The sequence below is a fragment of the Cherax quadricarinatus genome, chromosome 81 (genome assembly GCF_038502225.1).
Source record: "Cherax quadricarinatus isolate ZL_2023a chromosome 81, ASM3850222v1, whole genome shotgun sequence".
Taxonomy (NCBI): Eukaryota; Metazoa; Arthropoda; class Malacostraca; order Decapoda; family Parastacidae; genus Cherax; species Cherax quadricarinatus.
The window spans coordinates 17,293,256-17,320,504 of NC_091372.1; the positions used below are offsets into that span (position 1 = coordinate 17,293,256).

The 27,249-nt window shown below is 43.1% G+C and overlaps 1 protein-coding gene across 2 annotated transcripts in view; it reads left to right on the forward strand.

The window, feature by feature from the left end:
- The first annotated feature begins 5,846 nt into the window (after positions 1-5,846).
- LOC128699919 (uncharacterized) overlaps positions 5,847-27,249 on the forward strand; it is a 42,911-nt gene continuing 21,508 nt past the window's right edge. Inside the window, exon 1 of one of the 2 annotated variants that reach the window (XM_070102478.1) lies at positions 5,847-5,953. The gene's annotated coding sequence lies outside the window, so the exon portion shown is untranslated. The remainder of the gene's footprint in view (positions 5,954-27,249) is intronic. The other variant, XM_070102479.1, reaches the window with a different exon arrangement.

Consider the following 27,249-nt stretch of genomic DNA (forward strand, 5'->3'; position numbering starts at 1 on the left):
AATTATTTAATAAATGTATGGAAGAGGGTAAGGTACCTAGGGATTGGCAGAGAGCATGCATAGTTCCTTTGTATAAAGGCAAAGGGGATAAAAGAGAGTGCAAAAATTATAGGGGGATAAGTCTGTTGAGTGTACCTGGTAAGGTGTATGGTAGAGTTATAATTGAAAGAATTAAGAGTAAGACGGAGAATAGGATAGCAGATGAACAAGGAGGCTTTAGGAAAGGTAGGGGGTGTGTGGACCAGGTGTTTACAGTGAAACATATAAGTGAACAGTATTTAGATAAGGCTAAAGAGGTCTTTGTGGCATTTATGGATTTGGAAAAGGCGTATGACAGGGTGGATAGGGGGGCAATGTGGCAGATGTTGCAAGTGTATGGTGTAGGAGGTAGGTTACTGAAAGCAGTGAAGAGTTTTTACGAGGATAGTGAGGCTCAAGTTAGAGTATGTAGGAAAGAGGGAAATTTTTTCCCAGTAAAGGTAGGCCTTAGACAAGGATGTGTGATGTCACCGTGGTTGTTTAATATATTTATAGATGGGGTTGTAAGAGAAGTAAATGCGAGGGTCTTGGCAAGAGGCGTGGAGTTAAAAGATAAAGAATCACACACAAAATGGGAGTTGTCACAGCTGCTCTTTGCTGATGACACTGTGCTCTTGGGAGATTCTGAAGAGAAGTTGCAGAGATTGGTGGATGAATTTGGTAGGGTGTGCAAAAGAAGAAAATTAAAGGTGAATACAGGAAAGAGTAAGGTTATGAGGATAACAAAAAGATTAGGTGATGAAAGATTGAATATCAGATTGGAGGGAGAGAGTATGGAGGAGGTGAACGTATTCAGATATTTGGGAGTGGACGTGTCAGCGGATGGGTCTATGAAAGATGAGGTGAATCATAGAATTGATGAGGGAAAAAGAGTGAGTGGTGCACTTAGGAGTCTGTGGAGACAAAGAACTTTGTCCTTGGAGGCAAAGAGGGGAATGTATGAGAGTATAGTTTTACCAACGCTCTTATATGGGTGTGAAGCGTGGGTGATGAATGTTGCAGCGAGGAGAAGGCTGGAGGCAGTGGAGATGTCATGTCTGAGGGCAATGTGTGGTGTGAATATAATGCAGAGAATTCGTAGTTTGGAAGTTAGGAGGAGGTGCGGGATTACCAAAACTGTTGTCCAGAGGGCTGAGGAAGGGTTGTTGAGGTGGTTCGGACATGTAGAGAGAATGGAGCGAAACAGAATGACTTCAAGAGTGTATCAGTCTGTAGTGGAAGGAAGGCGGGGTAGGGGTCGGCCTAGGAAGGGTTGGAGGGAGGGGGTAAAGGAGGTTTTGTGTGCGAGGGGCTTGGACTTCCAGCAGGCATGCGTGAGCGTGTTTGATAGGAGTGAATGGAGACAAATGGTTTTTAATACTTGACGTGCTGTTGGAGCGTGAGCAAAGTAACATTTATGAAGGGATTCAGGGAAACCGGCAGGCCGGACTTGAGTCCTGGAGATGGGAAGTACAGTGCCTGCACTCTGAAGGAGGGGTGTTAATGTTGCAGTTTAAAAACTGTAGTGTAAAGCACCCTTCTGGCAAGACAGTGATGGAGTGAATGATGGTGAAAGTTTTTCTTTTTCGGGCCACCCTGCCTTGGTGGGAATCGGCCAGTGTGATAATAAAAAAAAAAAAAAATAGGTGAGTACACACACACACACACACACACACACACACACACACACACACACACACATATGTGGTAATGCTTTATTTACAGCTAGCAAAGTCAGGGTATTTCTCCAGAATGGTCTGTAATATACCACTGTGGATAAAATACTTAGCCATTTCTTGAACACTTCTGAGTGAGTTGTTTCTAAATTCATTAATTTTATCACACTCCAGTACATAATGACGCAATGTGTGACAATAGTCCATCTGGCAAAGTTTACATTTCGTTTGGTCTACATCTGGTGGTGGTGATTTAACCTGCCAAAGATACTTGTAACCCAGCCGGAGCCGGGCAGTAGTGACATCCAAGAGTCTGCTTATCTTGTTGGATGCACCATAGACATGTGGCTCCTCCTGCATGATGGAATGATGATAGATGGACTGACTTGTGTCAATCTCCCTAAGTCTTAAGTCAATAAAGTTCATTTGAAGTTCTTTTCGTATTATTGTTCTCAAACTGCTAAATGACAACCCAAGATTGTAATCTACCCCCTCTTTGAAAGCATACAGAGCGTGTGACCATGGCGTAATAGTGCACAAAATGCGTCCTAAAGGAATAACAGGATGTAGTGATACTGGTCCTGTGGGGAGCAGCAGCAGGATAATACTGCACCACCTCTAGGGGCCCTTAACAACAACAACAGTTTGGTGTGTGTCATGGGCACCAACACATGGTGTGTGATTCTCTCCTACTTTATCCATTTATCAGCGATGCAGATTACATGGTGAGTTTAAATATGTGGCCTGTAGTTATAACTTTTCTCTTGACATATGCAAGACATCACCATCCCTGCAGAAGTTATTATTAGATGTACTAGTCATTATATTTTGTTGTTGCAGAAGTACTATGAAGATTCTTTGTTCAATAAAGCCTAGAGATAAGGCCTGTGTTTCTATCACAACAATTTATTGAACATAGAATCTTGGGCTACCTGGTGGTGATCCTGCGCTAGACTACATCACAACATGGAGCGTTTACTGAAACCTGAGAGGCTAGACTGTGACCCCAGCTTATCAACGGCTGCTCAGGAATGGAAGCACTGGTTTAAGACTTTCGAAAACTTCTTGGGAGCCCTTCCTAAAGAAGATCTAGATAAACTAAGTCTGCTCATCAATTTTGTGTCACCTAAGATATATGAGGCTATTTCTCAGTGTAATACCTACGAAGATGCTATCAAAACCCTCAAGTCTCAGTATATTAAACCTACAAATGAAATCTTTGCACGCTATCGCCTTGCAACTCGCCGCCAGCAGATTGATGAGTCCTTAGAGGAATACTTTCAAGCACTGAAAATTTTAAGTAAGGACTGTCACTTCCAAGCAGTGACAGCTGCTCAGTATTGTGAAGAGTCCATCAGGGATGCTTTTATCAGTGGCCTGCAATCACCAATAATAAGGCAGCGTTTATTGGAGAATAAAACTCTCGACTTAGCCGCTGCCTTTGACCAGGCAAGAGCTCTAGATTCAGCCCAGAAGAATTCTGAAGTATACAGTACCACTCAGCCTTCTCGAGTGGTAAGTGCTGCAATTCCTGACCAAGACTCTTGCAATGAAGTTACTGGGGAACCTGCCTCAGTGACAGCAGCAGCAGGTACGGTGTGTTTCTTTTGTGGTTTTTCAAGACATCCACGTCCAAAGTGTCCTGCTCGTGAAGCAATGTGCCATAAATGCCACAAGAAAGGTCACTTTGCTAAAGTATGTCGTGCTAATGCATCAACAAGAGCTAGTGCCTCCACACATTCCAGTGATCATGCGACTCTAGCAACAGTGACTTCTGCGGCTACTCCAAATTCACTGTCAAAGGCAGTTGTGAAAGTATTCATCAAAGGAACAGAAGTAGATGGTCTTATTGATAGTGGCAGCTCAGAGAGTTTCATCAACCTTGACTTAGTTAAACGGCTCTCCTTGACTCTACATCACTCATCAGGTACCGTTTCCATGGCATCAACATCTCTCTCTATTCAGACCTTAGGGTTTGTAAGGTAAATCTCAGAGTTAATGGAAAGGATTATCAAGATGTACATTTAGCTATTCTGCCACAACTGTGCTCTGATGTTATCCTTGGTCAGGACTTTCAGAAGCTGCATGGTAGTGTCACCTTAACATATGGAGGTGAACTGCCTCCTCTTGTTGTCTGTGGACTTAGCACTTTAAGGGTAGACCCACCAAAGCTGTTTGCAAATCTTACCGCGGATTGCCATCCTATATCAGCTAAGTCACGCCGCTATTCTTATGAGGATCGGATGTTCATTGAGAAAGAAACTCAGAGGCTGCTGAAGGAGGGTATTATAGAACCGAGTGATTCCCCTTGGCGTGCACAGGTTGTTGTTGTTAAAGATGGTTATAGGAAACGGAGACTGGCTATCGATTACTCTGAGACAATCAACAAATTTACACTTCTTGATGGGTACCCTCTACCTCGAATTGACGATACAGTGAACAAAATTGCTCAGTACTACGTGTTTAGCACAATTGATCTGCAGAGTGCCTATCATCAAGTCCCTATAAGGAATGAAGATAAACCATACACAGCGTTTCAGGCTAGTGATGGCCTGTATCAGTTTACCAGAGTCCCTTTTGGAGTCACCAATGGGGTAGCCTGCTTCCAACGAATTATGGATTCACTCATTCAGGAAGAGCAACTCATGGGAACCTACGCGTATTTAGATAATGTTACCATTTGTGGCAAGACCCAGGAGGAACATGATGCAAACCTTGATAAGTTTTTGGAAGCCGCCAAGAAGAAAAATATCAGTTACAATGAGGAAAAGTGCACTTTTTCAACTAAAAGGCTTAGCATCCTTGGTTATGTAGTGGAAGGAGGTTCAATATTCCCAGACCCTGAACGACTACGACCTCTACGGGAACTTCCAATGCCTCAAGACAAAAAGTCACTCCGAAGAACTCTTGGTCTCTTTGCTTATTACTCACAATGGATCTACAACTATTCAAGTAAAGTCCGCCCATTGAGTGCTACCACGTTTCCTGTGACAAAGGAAGCAGAAGCCGCTTTCCATACTCTCAAACAGGACCAGTATCACTACACAGGAAAAGTTGGTAGATGGATCTATAATTTCCTCACAAACAGAACACAAAGAGTAGTAGTCAACAGAGTAAAGTCTGAGGCAGCTACGGTGAAAAGCTCTGTTCCACAAGGCACAGTACTCGCTCCCATCTTGTTTCTCATCCTCATATCTGACATATCTTCATAGATCTAAACTTACTCCCTGTTAAGTACATCCACACTTACTGCTGTGCAATCTACATCTACATGACCTTAAATTCCAATATTAACCATGACCTAAAACGCTTTCTTGATAGTTGTGACAGAACCCACAGGCACAACACCAGACACAAACATCTCTATGACATTCCCCGTGTCCGACTAAACCTTTACAAAAATTCAATGTATGTCAAAGGCCCTAAAATCTGGAACACCCTACCTGAAAATTCTAAAACTGCAGACACATTCATCACCTTCAAAACTACCTTTAGAAAACATCTTATCTCCCTGATACACCCTGTCAACTAATTACACGAATACCACCTGGTGGTTCACACTTACACTCACTCACCCATTTGACCATAAACAGAAATATCAATCTTAATCTCAAAATCTTAAAATAATGAATCCTGTGATACTCCAATACTGAAACTATGTATAGTGCCAAAACAAAAGCATTCACATTGCTAAACTCACAAACTAGTATTTAGTCACTTAGCCATAATACCAACTTACCTCATAATTTTGTAATATTTTAAACTTAAGATTTAATTTAAGTCTGCCCGAAATGCCTAGCCATGCTAGGTGTTCTAGTGGTACACTCTGTAATTATTATTTTACTACATGTAAACCACACAATAACCAAATTCTGTAAACTCAGCATTGTAATATTTATAGAGAATAAACTTTGAATTTGAATTTGAATTTGAATTTGAATTTGAAGGATGTCAGCCACAGCACCGTGTCTTCCGTTGCGGATGACACCCGAATCTGCATGACAGTGTCTTCCATTGTGGACACTGCAATGACGTTCTTGTGTTATCCTGAGTGGCTAACCCTCCGGGGTTAAAAATCCGACGAAAATCTTATCTAGCCATCGTCAGGCAGCATACGGCTTATGCTGTCAGTGGCCCTTATAAACCCAACTGTCAGTGGCCCTTATAAACCCAACAACAAAAACAACATGTTCCTGGATGACAGGAAGTGGACGTGTCTCAGTGGCCCAGATAAACCCAACAAAGAACTGGACGTGTCCGTAAGTCACTCACCACTTTATATATATATTCTGCTTATCTACCTTTGCATCCCCCTCAAGGAAGGTTCCTTGATGTTGGTGAGGGGCTCTTGATTTAGGGAATTGGATCTGTGCTCCAGTTCCCCGAATTAAGCCTGAATGCCTTCCACATCCCCCCCCCCAGGCGCTGTATAATCCTCCGGGTTTAGCGCTTCCCCTTTGATTATAATAATAATAATAATAATAATAATAATAATAATAATAATAATAATAATAATAATAATAATAATAATAATAATACCTTTGCATAATTGTTAAAGAATTGAAAGGAATCTGGAGGTAATGTATATATAATATACATTTCATATATATTTGTGTATCAGTTAGTACATTTGTATTTTGTAATGAAGTATTGAGGGACCACAGCAAGTATAGGGGGGGGGAGAGATTTTCGTCGGATTTTTAACCCTGGTGGGTTAGCCACCCAGGATAACACAAGAACGTCATCCAGGACTGTCTGTCTTATTTATATTGTGGTTCTCAATGTTGTCCCCCAGGATGCCACCCACACCAGTCCACTAACACCCAGGATGCCACCCACACCAGTCCACTAACACCCAGGATGCCACCCACACCAGTCCACTAACACCCAGGATGCCACCCACACCAGTCCACTAACACCCAGGATGCCACCCACACCAGTCCACTAACACCCAGGATGTCCACTAACACCCAGGATGTGTCCCACACCAGTCCACTAACACCCAGGATGCCACCCACACCAGTCCACTAACACCCAGGATGCCACCCACACCAGTCCACTAACACCCAGGATGCCACCCACACCAGTCCACTAACACCCAGGATGCCACCCACACCAGTCCACTAACACCCAGGATGCCACCCACACCAGTCCACTAACACCCAGGATGCCACCCACACCAGTCCACTAACACCCAGGATGTGACCCACACCAGTCCACTAACACCCAGGATGTGACCCACACCAGTCCACTAACACACCAGTCCACTAACACCCAGGATGTGACCCACACCAGTCCACTAACACCCAGGATGCCACCCACACCAGTCCACTAACACCCAGGATGCCACCCACACCAGTCCACTAACACCCAGGATGCCACCCACACCAGTCCACTAACACCCAGGATGTGACCCACACCAGTCCACTAACACCCAGGATGTGACTCACACCAGTCCACTAACACCCAGGATGTGACCCACACCAGTCCACTAACACCCAGGATGCCACCCACACCAGTCCACTAACACCCAGGATGCCACCCACACCAGTTTACCTGGAGTTTACCTGGAGAGAGTTCTTGGGGTCAACGCCCCCGCGGCCCGGTCTGTGACCAGGCCTCCTGGTGGATCAGAGCCTGATCAACCAGGCTGTTGCTGCTGGCTGCATGCAAACCAACGTACGAGCCACAGCCCGGCTGGTCAGGAACCGACTTTAGGTGCTTGTCCAGTGCCAGCTTGAAGACTGCCGTATGTATGCTGGGAGGCAGTTGAACAGTCTCGGACCCCTGACACTTATTGTATGGTCTCTTAACGTGCTAGTGACACCCCTGCTTTTCATTGGGTGGATGTTGCATCGTCTGCCGAGTCTTTTGCTTTCATAGTGAGTGATTTTCGTGTGCAAGTTTGGTACTAGTCCCTCTAGGATTTTCCAGGTGTATATAATCATGTATCTCTCCCTCCTGCATTCCAGGGAATACAGGTTTAGGAACCTCAAGCACTCCCAGTAATTGAGGTGTTTTATCTCCGTTATGCGCGCTGTGAAGGTTCTCTGTACATTTTCTAGGTCAGCAATTTCACCTGCCTTGAAAGGTGCTCTTAGTGTGCAGCAATATTCCATCCTAGATAGAACAAGCGACCTGAAGAGTGTCATCATGGGCTTAGCATCCCTAGTTTTGAAGGTTCTCATTATCCATCCTGCCATTTTTCTAGGAGCTGCAATTGATATACAGTGGAACCTCAAAAATCGAATGTATCACATATCGAACGTTTCAAAAATAAGACCATTTTTTCGGACAAACTGTGTCCCTATTATTGAACGCGCCCCTATTTTCAGACCGCCGGGTACGGGACCTGTCTGCTGGTCCGCTCTGTCTGCATCCCCACGCAGGCGCAGTGAGCAGTCTAGCTTTGTTTATGCTTGAGTGAACACTAACCTGCACTCTCATTCACACATTTTACGATTATTTAATTGTGTTTAGTGTTTGTGGGGCTGTGAAATAAGCTGCCATGGGCCCAAAGAAACTTGCTAGCGGTACCCTGTGGTAAAGAAAGTGAGAAACACCATAGATATGATGAAGGAAATAATACAGAAGTATGAGATTGGAATGAGACTTGTTGAGCTTGCCAGGATGTACAGAGGACTGTGGACAGTTATTTTGTGAGACAGAAACAGATGACTGTGGACAGTTATTTTGTGAGACAGAAACAGACGACTGTGTAGTTATTTTGTGAGACAAACAGACGATTGTGGAGTTATTTTGTGAGACAGAAACAGGCAACTGTGGAGTTATTTTGTGAGACAAACAGACGATTGTGGACAGTTAGTTTGTGGACAGAAACAGACGACTGTGGATAGTTATTTTGTGAGACAGAAACAGAGGACTGTAGACAGTTATTTTGTGAGACTGGGGTCCAATGACTCAAGCTGGTCATAGTGGCATTAAAATACAGAGAAGGGAAGCAACCCCAGAGAGGGCTTTGATACCGGAAGTCCTCATGGAGGGGGATTCTCCTTCCAAACAATAACCCCAACTCCCTCTCTCCTCCTCCCTATCTTCCAGATGCCATCACCAATCTTCAATAAAGGTAAGTAAAAATGTTATTTTATATTACTATACATAATTAAAGACTATAGCATTTGTTGTGTGTATGTAAAACTGTAATTAATCTCTATAAAATGTATTTTTTGTGAATATTTTTGGGTTTCTGGAATGGATTAATTGTATTTCCATTATTTCTTATGGGAAATATTGCTTCGAATTTCACACTTTTCGAATTTACAACTAGCTCCTGGAACGGATTAAGTTCGAAATTTGAGGATCCACTGTAATGTTATGGTCCTTGAAGGTGAGATCCTCAGACATGATCACTCCCAGGTCTTTGACATTGGTTTTTTGTGCTATTTTGTGGCTGGAATTCGTTTTGTACTCTGATGAAGTTTTAATTTCCTCGTGTTTACCATATCGGAGAACGTAATTGAAATTTCTCATCGTTGAACTTCATATTGTTTTCTGCAGCCCACTGAAAGATTTCGTTGATGTCCGCCTGGGGCCTTGCAGTGTCTGCAATGGATGACACTGTCATGCAGATTCGGGTGTCATCTGCAAAGGAAGACACGGTGCTGTGGCTGACATCCTTGTCTATGTCAGATATGAGGATGAGAAACAAGATGGGAGCGAGTACTGTGCCTTGTGGAACAGAGCTTTTCACCGTAGCCGCCTCGGACTTTACTCTGTTGACTACTACTCTTTGTGTTCTGTTTGTGAGGAAATTATAGATCCATCTACCAACTTTTCCTGTTATTCCTTTAGCATGCATTTTGTGCGCTATTACGCCATGGTCACACTTGTCGAAGGCTTTTGCAAAGTCTGTATATATTACATCTGCATCTTTTTGTCTTCTAGTTCATCTAGGACCTTGTCGTAGTGATCCAATAGTTGAGACAGACAGGAGCGACCTGCTCGAAGCCCATGTTGCCCTGGGTTGTGTAATTGATGGGGTTCTGGATGGGTGGCGATCTTGCTTCTTTGGACCCTTTCAAAGATTTTTATGATATGGGATGTTAGTGCTATCGGTCTGTAGTTCTTTATTATTGCTTTACTGCCCCCTTTGTGGAGTGGAGCTATGTCTGTTGTTTTTAGTAGTTGTCGGACGACCCCCGTGTCCATGCTCCCTCTCCATAGGATGGGAAAAGCTCGTGATAGGGGCTTCTTGCAGTTCTTGATGAACACGGAGTTCCATGAGTCTGGCCCTGGATCAGAGTGCATGGGCATGTCATTTATCGCCTGTTCAAAGTCATTTGGCGTCAGGATAACATCAGACGGGCTTGTGTTAACCAAATTCTGTAGCTCTCTCATTAAAAATTCATTTTGATCTTCGACTCTCAGTCTGGTTAGCGGCTTGTTAAAAACTGAGTCATATTGGGACTTGAGTAGCTCACTCATTTCCTTGCTGTCATCTGTGTAGGACCCATCTTGTTTAAGTAGGGGCTCAATACTGGACGTTGTTCTCGACTTTGATTTGGCATAGGAAAAGAAATACTTTGGGTTTCTTTCGATTTCATTTATGGCTTTTAGTTCTTCCCGCGATTCCTGACTCCTATAAGATTCCTTTAGCTTAAGTTCAATGTTTGCTATTTCTCTGACCAGTGACTCCCTATGCATTTCGGATATATTGGCCTCTTTTAGCTGCTCTGTTTTTCTTTTTCATCGCCTGTAAAGGGAGCGCCTGTCTCTTTCTATTTTACATCTACTCCTCCTTTTGCTTAAAGGAATAAGCCTTGAGCATACATCGAGTGCCACCGAGTTAATCTGTTCTAAGCATAAGTTGGGGTCTATGTTGCTTGCTTAGTCTAACTTCCAAGCTTATATCGGTTAGGACTTTGTTTACTTGGTCCCACTTTATGTTCTTGTTATTGAAGTTGAATTTGGTGAATGCTCCCTCATGACTAATCTCATTATGTCGGTCTGGGGCTCCGCGCATACATGTCTGAACCTCGATTATGTTGTGATCTGAGTACAGTGGCCCCTCGCTTTTCATAGTTCTCGGCAATCTTAAATTTCACCAATCATAGGGGTATTTTCGTATAAACATGGACTCGCTTTTCATAGGTTGACTCGCGAATAGTAGTTCGTCCGGGATGCGTATGCACGGTGTGAGCCGGGGCGGCCTCCCTACCCAGCCAGTCTGGCATTGTTTACCAGTGAGTGAAGGTCCCCTCAAGTGCTCCTACGAAATATTTCATAATATTTCACTCATTTTAGCGCTTGCAAGTACTAAATAAGCTACCATGGCTCCAAAGAAAGCTCCTAGTGCCAAGCCTGTGGTAAAGAAGGTGAGAAATATGTACAGTGACAAAGTCTTGGGCCATTTTAGGGAAGTGTTAAGAGATGCCAGAAACAGAGCTCTCTCCAGTTACTTTGCAAGGCAGGACTAGAGTGACTCTCAAGGTGGTCCAAGTGGCATTAAGAAACAGAGAAGAGAAGCAACCCCAGAGAAACAATTGGTACATGAGGTGTTGCTGGAAGGGGATTCCCCTTCCAAACTGTAAACAATCCAATCTCTCTCCTCCTCCAGTCTCCCGTACACTAAGAAGAATCTCCAATAAAGGTAAGTGTTACGCTGTTAATGTTTCATTCATCATTTCCCATTGTATTGTTTATGTACTACATGTATATTTCATGTAAAAAATTTTTTTGTTTTAATACTTCTGGGTGTCTGGAACGGATTAATTGTATTTACATTATTTCTTATGGGGAAAATTGATTCGCAAATCGTAAATTTCGTTTATAGTAACGGCTCCAGGAACGGATTAATTACGAAAAACGAGGGACCACTGTATATTGTTTTTGATATGGTGACATTTCGTTTCAGATCATCATTGTTAGTGAAGATGAGGTCTAGTGTATTCTCCAGTCTAGTAGGCTCTATTATTTGCTGGCCTAAGTTGAATTTTGTGCAGAGATTTAAAAGCTCGTGTGTGTTAGTTTTCGTCAGAACTGCCTCCTGGTGTTATCACTGCAACAACATTATTTTCTATATTCCTCCATTTTAGGTGCCTTAAGTTGAAATCCCCCAGGAGCAAGATGTTGGGGGCAGGAGCTGGCAGATTTTCCAGACAGTGGTCAATTTTTAACAGCTGTTCCTGGAATTGCTGGGACGTTGCATCCGGAGGCTTGTAGACTACCACAATGACTAGGTTTTGGTTCTCAATCTTTACTGCTAAAACTTAAACTACATCATTTGAGGCATTAAGCAGTTCTGTGCAAACAAGTGACTCTGCAATGTATAGGCCAACCCCCCCCCTCCCCCGCCTGCCTTTTGCCTGTTCACTCTGTCACATCTGTATAGGTTGTAACCTGGGATCCATATTTCGTTGTCCATGTGATCCTTTATGTGGGTCTCTGTGAAAGCCGTGAACATTGCATTTGCCTCTGCAAGCAGTCCACGGATGAAAGGTATTTTGTTGTTCGTTGCTGGCTTTAGACCCTGTATATTTGCAAAGAAGAATGTCATCGGACTGGTGGTATTGGTGGTACTGGGGGGACTTTTTTCCGGCATTAGTATCTGTATCTGTTGATTTGGAGTGGAGGCCATCGACTGTGGTTCCACTCCAGGAATGACTGGATTTGGTGTACGAGTTCTGCCATTTCCTGCCAGTTTTTTTTCCTTCCTGGCACTAAAAAAACCTCTCCCTCTTGAGTGGCTGTGGTTACCCAGGTTTTCCCATGGTCTGGATGTTTTGTATCTTTTTGTCCCCTTTAGATGGTATGCCTGGCAATTTAAGTTATAGCACAGTCTTTCCTGTACTGAAGAGGGACACATTTCAGGGTGAAAAAGCTTACAGGAAGTTAGTTTGCATTTTCCTGTTGTCATATGGGCACGGCATTTTCTAGGGTGGTCATAGTTGCACGTCCCATCTGTTTTTCCAGATATCCCACGCCTGCAGATACCGAGTGCATAGTATGTGCACAGACTTGGTTTCCATTTGCCTTGGGTTTCTGTGACTGTATTCCCTGTTGGTGCATGTTTACCTGTCTTTCCTATCCTCACTGGTACTAACAATGGAGCTCTCACCAGTTGTTTTTGGTAATATATCCTCACTATTGCTAGTGGAGTCCCCCTGTTTGCTATCTCCTGTGTTATTACTAGTTTGTAATATTGGTTTTATCTTGTCTTTGACTACACTTGTTTCCTCACTACAGCTCCTGTCTCCCTCGAGGTCATTTATATGCATTCCCTCACGCATACATTTACTGACTACCTGGACAGTACCTCCATCCTCACCATTACTGTCACCCAGGACAGCACCTCCATTCTCACCATTACTGTCTCCCAGGACAGCACCTCCATCCTCACCATTACTGTCTCCAAGGACAGCACTATCAGCCCGACATTTACTGTGTCCCAGGACAGCATCTCCAGCCTTACAGTTTCTGACTACATGGCCAGCATCAAGGGCGATACCATCCAGCACAGACTTTTTATTTTCCCATCTGTTATAGAATGCTTCCAGGTTTTCTATGAAGGCAGCTTTGATGTTATCCTCTTTTAATATCAATGTGATTTTAGTCCACAGATTGCTCTCATTTGGGCATACCCAAAAACACTTCCCTGATTTAATACTGCTTGTAGATAGTTCTTGGATATCTGCATAAGGAGCGTGACACCAATTTTCACAAAAATGGCAATTTATCCATGCGGAAGCCTGCAATACATCCTTCACCCACAATACATCCTTCACCCACAATACATCCTTCACCCACAATACATCCTTCACCCACAACACATCCTTCACCCACAACACATCCTTCACCCACAATACATCCTTCACCCACAATACATCCTTCACCCACAATACATCCTTCACCCACACATCCTTCACCCACAATACATCCTTCACCCACAATACATCCTTCACCCACAGTACATCCTTCACCCACAATACATCCTTCACCCACAACACATCCTTCACCCACAACACATCCTTCACCCACAACACATCCTTCACCCACCATACATCCTTCACCCACAACCCACATCCTTCACCCACACATCCTTACATTCTTCACCCACAACACATCATTCACCCACAATACATCCTTCACCCACAAATCCTTCACCCACAACATCCTTCACCCACAACACATCCTTCACCCACAACACATCCTTCACCCACAATACATCCTTCACCCACAATACATCCTTCATCCACAACACATCCTTCACCCACAACACATCCTTCACCCACAATACATCCTTCACCCACCACAACAATACATCCTTCACCCACAGTACATCCTTCACCCACAATACATCCTTCACCCACAACACATCCTTCACCCACAACACATCCTTCACCCACAACACATCCTTCACCCACAACACATCCTTCACCCACAATACATCCTTCACCCACAATACATCCTTCACCCACAAATCCTTCACCCACAACACATCCTTCACCCACAATACATCCTTCACCCACACATCCTTCACCCACAATACATCCTTCACCCACAATACATCCTTCACCCACAGTACATCCTTCACCCACAATACATCCTTCACCCACAACACATCCTTCACCCACAACACATCCTTCACCCACAACACATCCTTCACCCACAACACATCCTTCACCCACAATACATCCTTCACCCACAATACATCCTTCACCCACAACACATCCTTACATCCTTCATTCTTCACCCAACACATCCTTCACCCACAATACATTCTTCACCACAATACATCCTTCACCCACAATACATCCTTCACCCACAATACATCCTTCACCCACAATACATCCTTCACCCACAACACATCCTTCACCCACAATACATCCTTCACCCACAACACATCCTTCACCCACAATACATCCTTCACCCACAACACATCCTTCACTCACAACACATCCCTCACCCACACAACACATCCTTCACCCACAATACGTCCTTCACCCACAATACATCCTTCACCCACAATACATCCTTCACCCACAATACATCCTTCACCCACAAATCCTTCACCCACAACATCCTTCACCCACAACACATCCTTCACCCACAACACATCCTTCACCCACAATACATCCTTCACCCACAATACATCCTTCACCCACAATACATCCTTCACCCACAACACATTCTTCACCCACAACACATCCTTCACCCACAACACATCCTTCACCCACAATACATTCTTCACCACAATACATCCTTCACCCACAATACATCCTTCACCCACAATACATCCTTCACCCACAATACATCCTTCACCCACAACACATCCTTCACCCACAATACATCCTTCACCCACAACACATCCTTCACCCACAACACATCCTTCACCCACAACACATCCTTCACCCACAATACATCCTTCACCCACAATACATCCTTCACCCACAATACATCCTTCACCCACAATACATCCTTCACCCACAATACATCCTTCACCCACAATACATCCTTCACCCACAATACATCCTTCACCCACAATACATCCTTCACCCACAACACATCCTTCACCCACAACACATCCTTCACCCACAACACATCCTTCACCCACAACACATCCTTCACCCACAACACATCCTTCACCCACAATACATCCTTCACCCACAATACATCCTTCACCCACAATACATCCTTCACCCACAATACATCCTTCACCCACAACACATCCTTCACCCACAACACATCCTTCACCCACAACACATCCTTCACCCACAATACATCCTTCACCCACAACACATCCTTCACCCACAATACAACTTCACCCACAACACATCCTTCACCCACAACACATCCTTCACCCACAATACATCCTTCACCCACAATACATCCTTCACCACATCCTTCAATACATCCTTCACCCACAATACATCCTTCACCCACAATACATCCTTCACCCACAACACATCCTTCACCCACAATACATCCTTCACCCACAATACATCCTTCACCCACAACACATCCTTCACCCACAACACATCCTTCACCCACAACACATCCTTCACCCACAATACATCCTTCACCCACAATACATCCTTCACCCACAACACATCCTTCACCCACAACACATCCTTCACCCACAATACATCCTTCACCCACAATACATCCTTCACCCACAACACATCCTTCACCCACAACACATCCTTCACCCACAACACATCCTTCACCCACAATACATCCTTCACCCACAATGCATCCTTCACCCACAAATCCTTCACCCACAACATCCTTCACCCACAACACATCCTTCACCCACAATACATCCTTCACCCACAACACATCCTTCACCCACAACACATCCTTCACCAACAACACAACCTTCACCCATAATACATCCTTCACCCACAATACATCCTTCACCCACAACACATCCTTCACCCACAACACATCCTTCACCCACAACACATCCTTCACCCACAACACATCCTTCACCCACAATACATCCTTCACCCACAACACATCCTTCACCCACAATACATCCTTCACCCACAACACATCCTTCACCCACAACACATCCTTCACCCACAACACATCCTTCACCCACAATACATCCTTCACCCACAACACATCCTTCACCCACAACACATCCTTCACCCACAACACATCCTTCACCCACAACACATCCTTCACCCACAACACATCCTTCACCCACAACACATCCTTCACCCACAACACATCCTTCACCCACAACTCATCCTTCACCCACAACACATCCTTCACCCACAACACATCCTTCACCCACAACTCATCCTTCACCCACAATACATCCTTCACCCACAACACATCCTTCACCCACAACACATCCTTCACCCACAACACATCCTTCACCCACAACACATCCTTCACCCACAACACATCCTTCACCCACAACACATCCTTCACCCACAATACATCCTTCACCCACAACACATCCTTCACCCACAACACATCCTTCACCCACAACACATCCTTCACCCACAATACATCCTTCACCCACAACACATCCTTCACCCACAACACATCCTTCACCCACAACACATCCTTCACCCACAACACATCCTTCACCCACAACACATCCTTCACCCACAACACATCCTTCACCCACAACACATCCTTCACCCACAACACATCCTTCACCCACAACACATCCTTCACCCACAATACATCCTTCATGCACAACACATCCTTCACCCACAACACATCCTTCACCCACAATACATCCTTCACCCACAACACATCCTTCACCCACAACACATCCTTCACCCACAACACATCCTTCACCCACAACACATCCTTCACCCACAACACATCCTTCACCCACAACACATCCTTCACCCACAACACATCCTTCACCCACAACACATCCTTCACCCACAATACATCCTTCACCCACCACTACAACACATCCTTCACCCACAACACATCCTTCACCCACAACACATCCTTCACCCACAACACATCCTTCACCCACAACACATCCTTCACCCACAACACATCCTTCACCCACAACACATCCTTCACCCACAACACATCCTTCACCCACAACACATCCTTCACCCACAACACATCCTTCACCCACAACACATCCTTCACCCACAACACATCCTTCACCCACAACACATCCTTCACCCACAACACATCCTTCATCCACAACACATCCTTCACCCACAACACATCCTTCACACAATACATCCTTCACCCACAACACATCCTTCACCCACAACACATCCTTCACCCACAACACATCCTTCACCCTCAACACATCCTTTAGCCACAACACATCCTTCACCCACAACACATCCTTCACCCACAACACATCCTTCACCCACAACACATCCTTCACCCACAACACATCCTTCACCCACAACACATCCTTCACCCACAATACATCCTTCACCCACAATACATCCTTCACCTACAACACATCCTTCACCCACAACACATCCTGCACCCACAACACATCCTTTACCCACAACACATCCTTTACCCACAACACATCCTTGACCCACAACACATCCTTCACCTACAACACATCCTTCACCCACAATACATCCTTCACCCACAACTCATCCTTCACCCACAACACATCCTTCACCCACAACACATCCTTCAGCCACAACACATCCTTCAGCCATAACACATCCTTCACACACAACACATCCTTCACCCACGACACATCCTTCACCCACAACACATCCTTCATCCACAACACATCCTTCACCCACAACACATCCTTCACACAGAATACATCCTTCACCCACAACACATCCTTCACCCACAACACATCCTTCACCCAGTCGTCACGTGAGGTCACAGACCCTGAGCTGCTTGGGGATTAGCGTGGACGGTTACAAAGCATGGCTTGCTTCTACAGTGTTTTAAAAGCTGAGGTTGGAGAGTTGAAGGAGGAGGTCTTGCTTCTCCAGGAGGAGATTAGGAGGCTGAAGGTCCACCTCAATGGGCCTGGGAGAGAGTGTGAGGTGGTTGGAGATGTGGGGAATGAGGCTTCTAGCAGTGAGGTGCAGTCTGTCTCTCACTGTGAGGAGGCTGTAGGTGGGGTGGTAGCAACGGCTACCAGCAGTGAGGTGCAGCCCAGCACCTGCTACAAGTGGCGAGTTGTTCACAGTAATGGGAGGCGCATCAGAGTAAGGAAAGTTAAGAGTGCAGATCTGAAGGTAGGAAATCGCTTCTCTGTTCTCCAGGATGAATGTACTTCAGTGGCCAGTGAAGGTAAGGGTACTACTGCCCCTGCTAATGAAGGTAAGCGCATTCTTGTGGTTGGTGACTCTCAGGTAAGATATGTTGATCGTGCTTTTTGTAATAGGAATAAGAAGATGAGAGATAGAGTGTGCTTCCCTGGAGCTGGTGTTGGGGACATTGTCAACAGACTGGATAATATCATGTCAGGTAATGGGAACAAGCCCATTATCTGTCTCAGTGCTGGTGGAAATGATATTGGGAAGGGTAGGAGAGAAGAGCTGCTAGATAAGTACAGGTCAGCTATAGATTTCATTAAGTCTAAGGGAGGGATCCCAATCATATGTAGCATCTTGCCTAGAAGGGGAGTAGGAAATGAATGGTTGTCTAGGGCAATTGGTGTAAATTGCTGGCTAGACAGATACTGCAAGGAACTTGCAATCCCATTCATTGACAACTGGAACAACTTTTATGGCAAACATGATATGTATGCAAGGGATGGGGTTCATCTCTCTGGGGCAGGGGTGGTAGCACTTGCAGACTCGATTGAGAAGGCCATTGGTGAAATGCCTATGATTTTAAACTGATGGAAGATAGAGGTATGGGTGTGTGTGGGAAACAAGCAGGTTGCAACACTAGGGTTGGAAACAGTAAATGTATAAAAGGCATTCAGCATGAAGTTATAAATAAAGACAATAGAACAGGTCAGCAAACAAAGGGGGACAGCAGAGGGCAGCAAGGGACTAGCTCCCTTAAGGTTTACTATACTAATAGCAGGAGTGTTAGAAATAAGATAGATGAGCTAAGATTAATTGCAAGTGCAGGAAACATAGATATTATGGCTCAATCTGAAAGATAGAGAGATGCCCTCTGAATGTCACATACAAGGCTATAAATTATTCCACACTGACAGGGTCAACAGGAAAGGTGGTGGAGTAGCGATGTATGTCAGAGACAATTTAAATTGTTGTGTTAGACAAGATATTAAATTAGAAGCGTCAGCCACTGAATCTGTTTGGTTACAGCTTCTCGAGGGCCGAGAAAAACTAATTTTGGGTGTGATTTACAGGGCCCCAAATCTTGATAGGGAGTGCAGTAAACTTCTATGGGACGAAATTCGTAAGGCATCTACATACGAAAATGTTGTGCTAATGGGAGATTTCAACTATAGACAGATTGACTGGAGCAATTTGACAGGAAATTTAGAGTCGGGTGACTTTCTTGATACGATCCAGGATTGTTTTTTAAAACAGTTTGTGACAGAGCCAACTAGGGGAAATAACCTCCTTGACTTGGTTCTTGCCAGTAGGGAAACACTAATTAATAATCTTGAGGTTAATGATGAGCTTGGGGAGAGTGATCACAAATCACTCAGTTTTAACATATCATGGAATTCCCCTAATAATGGCAATCAAGTCTCCGTCCCTGACTTTCGCTTGGCTGATTTCATAGGACTGAAAAATTACTTAGGTGGGCTGAACTGGAATGACCTGACTAGGGGTCAGGTAGGTGGTGATGGTTGCCGATATGATGCTTTCCAGGGCATAGTTCTAGCTGCTCAGTCAAATTATGTTCCAAATAGGGAAATCAGATCAAACAAAAATGATCCTAAATGGATGAACAATAGATTAAAATATCTGATTGGTCAAAAGAGAGGCATATATAGGCAAATCAAAAGAGGAGAGGGGCAATTAAGAAATCGATATATTCAGTTAAAGAGAGAAATAAAAAAGGGAATTAGAAAAGCAAATAGAGATTATGAGGTTAAAGTTGCAAGAGAATCGAAGACTAACCCAAAAGGATTCTTTCAGGTATACAGAAGTAAGATCAGGGACAAGATAGGCCCACTCAAAAGTTCCTCGGGTCAGCTCACTGACAGTGATAAGGAAATGTGTAGAATTTTTAACACATACTTCCTCTCAGTTTTTACACAGGAGGATACCAGCGATATTCCAGTAATGATAAATTATGTAGAACAGGACGATAATAAACTGTGCACTATTAGGGTCACAAGTGACATGGTCCTTAGGCAAATAGATAAATTAAAACCTAACAAATCCCCAGGCCCTGATGAACTGTATGCAAGGGTTCTAAAGGAATGTAAAGAGGAGCTTAGCACACCTTTGGCTAATCTTTTCAACATATCACTACAAACTGGCATGGTGCCAGATAAGTGGAAAATGGCAAATGTGATACCTATTTTCAAAACAGGTGACAGGTCCTTAGCTTCGAACTATAGACCAATAAGCCTAACCTCCATAGTGGGAAAATTTATGGAATCAATAATTGCCGAGGCAGTTCGTAGCCACCTTGAAAAGCATAAATTAATCAACGAATCTCAGCATGGTTTTACAAAGGGGCGTTCCTGCCTTACGAATTTATTAACTTTTTTCACTAAGGTATTTGAGGAGGTAGATCATGGTAATGAATATGATATTGTGTATATGGACTTCAGTAAGGCTTTTGACAGGGTCCCACATCAGAGACTATTGAGGAAAATTAAAGCACATGGAATAGGAGGAGAAATTTTTTCCTGGATAGAGGCATGGTTGACAAATAGGCAGCAGAGAGTTTGCATAAATGGGGAGAAATCAGAGTGGGGAAGCGTCACGAGCGGTGTTCCACAGGGGTCAGTGTTGGGCCCCCTGCTGTTCACAATCTACATAAACGACATAGATGAGGGCATAAAGAGCGACATCGGCAAGTTTGCCGATGACACCAAAATAGGCCGTCGAATTCATTCTGACGAGGACATTCGAGCACTCCAGGAAGATTTGAATAGACTGATGCAGTGGTCAGAGAAGTGGCAGATGCAGTTTAATATAGACAAATGCAAAGTTCTAAATGTTGGACAGGACAATAACCATGCCACATATAAACTAAATAATGTAGATCTTAATATTACGGATTGCGAAAAAGATTTAGGAGTTCTGGTTAGCAGTAATCTGAAACCAAGACAACAGTGCATAAGTGTTCGCAATAAAGCTAATAGAATCCTTGGCTTCATATCAAGAAGCATAAATAATAGGAGTCCTCAGGTTGTTCTTCAACTCTATACATCCTTGGTTAGGCCTCATTTAGATTATGCTGCACAGTTTTGGTCACCGTATTACAGAATGGATATAAATTCTCTGGAAAATGTACAAAGGAGGATGACAAAGATGATCCCATGTATCAGAAACCTTCCCTATGAGGATAGACTAAGGGCCCTGAAACTGCACTCTCTAGAAAGACGTAGAATTAGGGGGGATATGATTGAGGTTTATAAGTGGAAGACAGGAATAAATAAAGGGGATGTAAATAGTGTGCTGAAAATATCTAGCCTAGACAGGACTCGCAGCAATGGTTTTAAGTTGGAAAAATTCAGATTCAGGAGGGATATAGGAAAGTACTGGTTTGGTAATAGAGTTGTGGATGAGTGGAACAAACTCCCAAGTACCGTTATAGAGGCCAGAACGTTGTGTAGCTTTAAAAATAGGTTGGATAAATACATGAGTAGATGTGGGTGGGTGTGAGTTGGACCTGATAGCTTGTGCTAACAGGTCGGTTGCCGTGTTCCTCCCTTAAGTCAATGTGACCTGACCTGACTAGGTTGGGTGCATTGGCTTAAGCCGGTAGGGACTTGGACCTGCCTCGCATGGGCCAGTAGGCCTTCTGCAGTGTTCCTTCGTTCTTATGTTCTTATGTTAACACATCCTTCACCCACAACACATCCTTCACCCACAACACATCCTTCACCCACAACACATCCTTCACCCACAACACATCCTTCACCCACAACACATCCTTCACCCACAACACATCCTTCACCCACAACACATCCTTCACCCACAACACATCCTTCACCCACAACTCATCCTTCACCCACAATACATCCTTCACCCACAACACATCCTTCACCCACAACACATCCTTCACCCACAAATCTGCTTATTTTTTATTGGGCAATGCATGTTATGGAGGTTTGGTTTTTTTTGTAAAAAAGTATTAACATGTGACTAGTCATGTAGTCGGAAGATGATCCTAAGTGTGTCTTTGGGCAGTTTACGTAAGTTGGTTATGAGAAAGATAGTGGTCAGTGGTGTTATCAGTGATTATGCCTGCTTTTAATGAGGATATAGTGTTTGTCCAGATATGGTCTAGTAATGATGCATTTGTGTTGTCAGTGATTCTTGTAGTTTTACACAAAGAAAACAATGAGAAATAAATGTAAAGGACTAATGAAATGGATAAATGAACATTTAATATCACTTTTACCTTTATTGAAGACTCTTGTTGGTGCATGGAAGATGCGAGGAGGGGAGAGGGAGGAGGAAACGTTATTGGTTGGAAGGGGAATTCTGCTTCATAAGGACTTCAGGTATCAAGTCCCTATCCACGGTTACTTCCCTTCTTTGTCTTTTACTGGCACTGGACCCTGTCGCACAAAAAATCTGTCCAGAGAGGTCTGTTTCTGGCGTCTCTTTAAGATTTGCATAAAGTGGGACAGGGCATTGTCATTGAACATGTTGCAGACATGACTTGCAACAGCTTTGTTAAGGTGAAATTTCTCCACAAAACTTTGCTATGAGTTCTTGAATTCTATCGTGTTTCTCGCCTTCTTTATCAAAGGGCTGGAACTCGGAACTTTCTTTGGCCCCATGGTGGCTTATTTAGCAGTCACACTCGATAAACAAGCACAAAAAACAATGGATTATTACAAAATGTTTTGGATGATCGTGCAGGGTAATGCTCACTCAATGAGAAACAAAGCCAGTCTGACTCAGAATGCGTGAGATGCTTTGTATGGGCACAGGCAGGCGGACACATTCAGTGCGGCGGACCAATGAAAACCAAGGTGATGAACAAAAACTAGGGTCAGATTTTGATGAAAAGTCGTCGAAAACCGAATTTGACGAAAACCAGGGCAGACGAAAACCAGGGCAAATGAAAATCGAGGTTCCACTGTACTGTATAAACATTTAAAAATATGCTACAAATGTTATAAATGGTGCATATTGTAATAAAGTTGGTAGAATTACCGACAATATGTAAAGTAAAAGGACACAAGTGTAACTAATGTGATATTTTTATTGTGGTAACGTTTCGCTCTCCAGGAGCTTTGTCAAGCTGTAACGGCTTGACAAAGCTCCTGGAGAGCGAAACGTTGCCACTATAAAAATGTCACATTAGATGCACTTGTGTCCTTTTACTTTACAAATGGTGCAAAGGTGATATTAAAACAATATCAAAGATGGTTGACACCAACCCACTACCATTATAGTATGCTCCTCACTTAGCGACAAATTTGTTTACCAACGTAGTCTTAGGATCAGATCCCCATCATTCATTCATATTCATATTCATTCATATATTTTATTTGGACATGATCCACTTAATATTTGTATTTATAACTCATTACAATTGTGACCAGGTGTGGACGTATCAGTGGTTCATTACTTTGTAATTTGTTCATGACTGTAACCATGTATAGGAGTGAAGCTGATTCATTACCTCTGTAGCTTGCCATGATTAGTGACCAGATCTACCTGGAGTTCATTACCTTTGTAACTAGTTCAGCTATCATAACTTTGGGGTCCAGTCACCGGACCCATTATGTACCTTTGTAATCTTTTGACTACCGCCCACAGGATGGGTATGGGGTGCATAAAGATATTAAACTAAAGTGTGTGTGTGTGTGTGTGTGTGTGTGTGTGTGTGTGTGACTCAACAATCAATATTTGCACCAATAACTCATTACAGTTGTGACCGGGTGTGGAAGTGTGAATTGCTCATTACTCTATAATTTGTTCATGATTGTAGCCAAAGTATAAACGTAAGTAACCATTCTACAGAATTCATTACCTTTGTAACTTGTGAGCTCATTACCTTTGTACCTAGTTCAGCTATCAAAACTTTGGGGGCCCAGTCCCTGGACCCATTACGTACCTCTGTAATCTGTAAATACCTTTGTAACTTGTCATGATTGTGACCAGACTTACCTGGAGTTCATTACCTTTGTAAATTGTGAGTTCATTACCTTTGTAAATTGTGAGTTCATTACCTTTGTAAATTGTGAGTTCATTACCTCTGTAACTTGCTCAGCTATCAAAACTTTGGAGTCCAGTCCCTGGACCAATTATGTACCTCTGTAATCTTTTGACTACCGCCCACAGGATGGGTATGGGGTGCATAATAAACATATTAAACTAACTAAACATGATACATAGTTATACAACGAATTATAGTAGTTGGGTGTACATGCCAAAAGCCCATTGTATGCAGAGCATTATGGGCAGGCTTAAAATTAACTTAAAATTAACAAGCAATGAAAAGTTCAGTGTTAAAAATTACAGTCAACAATTTGCAGTATGAAGTACAATTAAGTATTTGAAACAATGAAATTTGAACATATTGATACTGAAGCATTATAGTTGGGTAAATTTGTCACATTACAATGTATAACAAAAGATGATCAATTTGCTATATGTTGTCTTGAATTTTTAAGATTTAAATAATTGGGAGAATTATTGGTAATGTTAAATATTGAGTGTTGAGTACAGGTCCTCCATCATAAATCCGGAATCATTGGGACCTGTAGTGTGCCGGATTACTGAGTTTGCCGAATTACAGAGTGGTTAGGTTAGAATACACTTAATAAAATTAACCAACTTGACTTACACAAAGTTCGTCATGAAAGCAATCAAAATCATGTCTATTTCCATAATATATCTTCCATTCTATCAAATGAGTCCAAAAAAATGAGAATACAACCATAAAAACCATACGAAAATATACTGCAAAGAGGCGGCTAATGGCTGAGAAGTGAACTCCCTTATTTGTCGTCCATCTTTTTTATTTTTGTTGTACACCAAGAAGCATCTTTCCATCATACATTGCCCAAGTTTCAATGAGATAGCCCAACAAACAACTGAGAAAAAAAAAAATATTTACCAAAAGTCATATATTGCAAGCCCAAGCCAGGTATAGGTCCTCCATCGCAAATCTGGCATCATTGGGACCTGTAGTGTGCCGGATTACTGAGTTTGCCGAATTACAGAGTGGTTAGGTTAGAATACACTTAACAAAATTAACCAACTTGACTTACACAAAGTTCACTGAACATCGGCAAAAATCAAACATTTCCTCTACTTTGAGCTCAATTTCAAGGTACTTTTCATCATGAAAGCAATCAAAATCATGTCTGTTTCTGTAATATATCTTCCATTCTATCAAATGAGTCCAAAAAAATGTTGAGGTTGTTGTTCCCTGGGTGGTGGTGGTAGTGAGGGAGGTTGTTGTTCCCTGGGTGGTGGTGGTGAGGGAGGTTGTTGTTCCCTGGGTGGTGGTGGTAGTGAGGGAGCTGTGTTCACTTTTAATTTCCTTCTTTTACATACCCTACCAAACTCATCCACCAACCTCTGCAACTTCTCTTCAGAATCTCCCAAAAGCACTGTGTCATCAGCAAAAAGCAACTGTGACAATTTTCACTTTGTGTTGGAGTTGTTATCTTCCAATCCTGCACCTTTCCCCAACACCCTTTCATTCACTTCTTTTGCAGTTCCATCTATTAAGCAACCATGGTGAAATCATGCATCTCTGCCTCATGCCTGCTTTTACTGGAAAATAAAATCCCTCTTTCCTACATACCCTAACCTGAGCCTTACTATCCTCATAGAAACACTTAACTGCTTTCAATAATGTACTACCTATTCCATACACTTTCTGCATCTGCCACATTGGTCCCTTATCCATTCTATCAATATGTCTCCTCCTAAGCCATAAATGCAACAAAAATTCTTTTGTATTGTATTAAATTAGTGTGGGAGTATTAATTGTTGTTAGTTTATAAGACACTGTAACTTTGGCTGTATTAAACCAGATGCCATCACACATACCCCAGCTGAGTCAGCTACTAGCCTTCCCAGGCAAGTAAAATCCCTAAATAGACATTATGAATGCATTTTAAAAACCTTATGCTCGGTCTTTTTCATGTGACTTGTTAACTTTGGAAAAGTTAAACACCGATATATTAAAAACACAATATGTTGTCCATGGGGAAGTGGAAAAGAATCTTTCCTCCGTAAGCCATGCGTGTCGTATGAGGCGACTAAAATGCCGGGAGCAATGGGCTAGTAACCCCTTCTCCTGTATACATTTACTAAAAAAGAGAAGAAGAAAAACTTTATAAAACTGGGATGCTTAAATGTGCGTGGATGTAGTGCGGATGACAAGAAACAGATGATTGCTGATGTTATGAATGAAAAGAAGTTGGATGTCCTGGCTCTAAGCGAAACAAAGCTGAAGGGGGTAGGAGAGTTTCAGTGGGGGGAAATAAATGGGATTAAATCTGGAGTATCTGAGAGAGTTAGAGCAAAGGAAGGGGTAGCAGTAATGTTAAATGATCAGTTATGGAAGGAGAAAAGAGAATATGAATGTGTAAATTCAAGAATTATGTGGATTAAAGTAAAGGTTGGATGCGAGAAGTGGGTCATAATAAGCGTGTATGCACCTGGAGAAGAGAGGAATGCAGAGGAGAGAGAGAGAGATTTTGGGAGATGTTAAGTGAATGTATAGGAGCCTTTGAACCAAGTGAGAGAGTAATTGTGGTAGGGGACCTGAATGCTAAAGTAGGAGAAACTTTTAGAGAGGGTGTGGTAGGTAAGTTTGGGGTGCCAGGTGTAAATGATAATGGGAGCCCTTTGATTGAACTTTGTATAGAAAGGGGTTTAGTTATAGGTAATACATATTTTAAGAAAAAGAGGATAAATAAGTATACACGATATGATGTAGGGCGAAATGACAGTATTTTGTTGGATTATGTATTGGTAGATAAAAGACTGTTGAGTAGACTTCAGGATGTACATGTTTATAGAGGGGC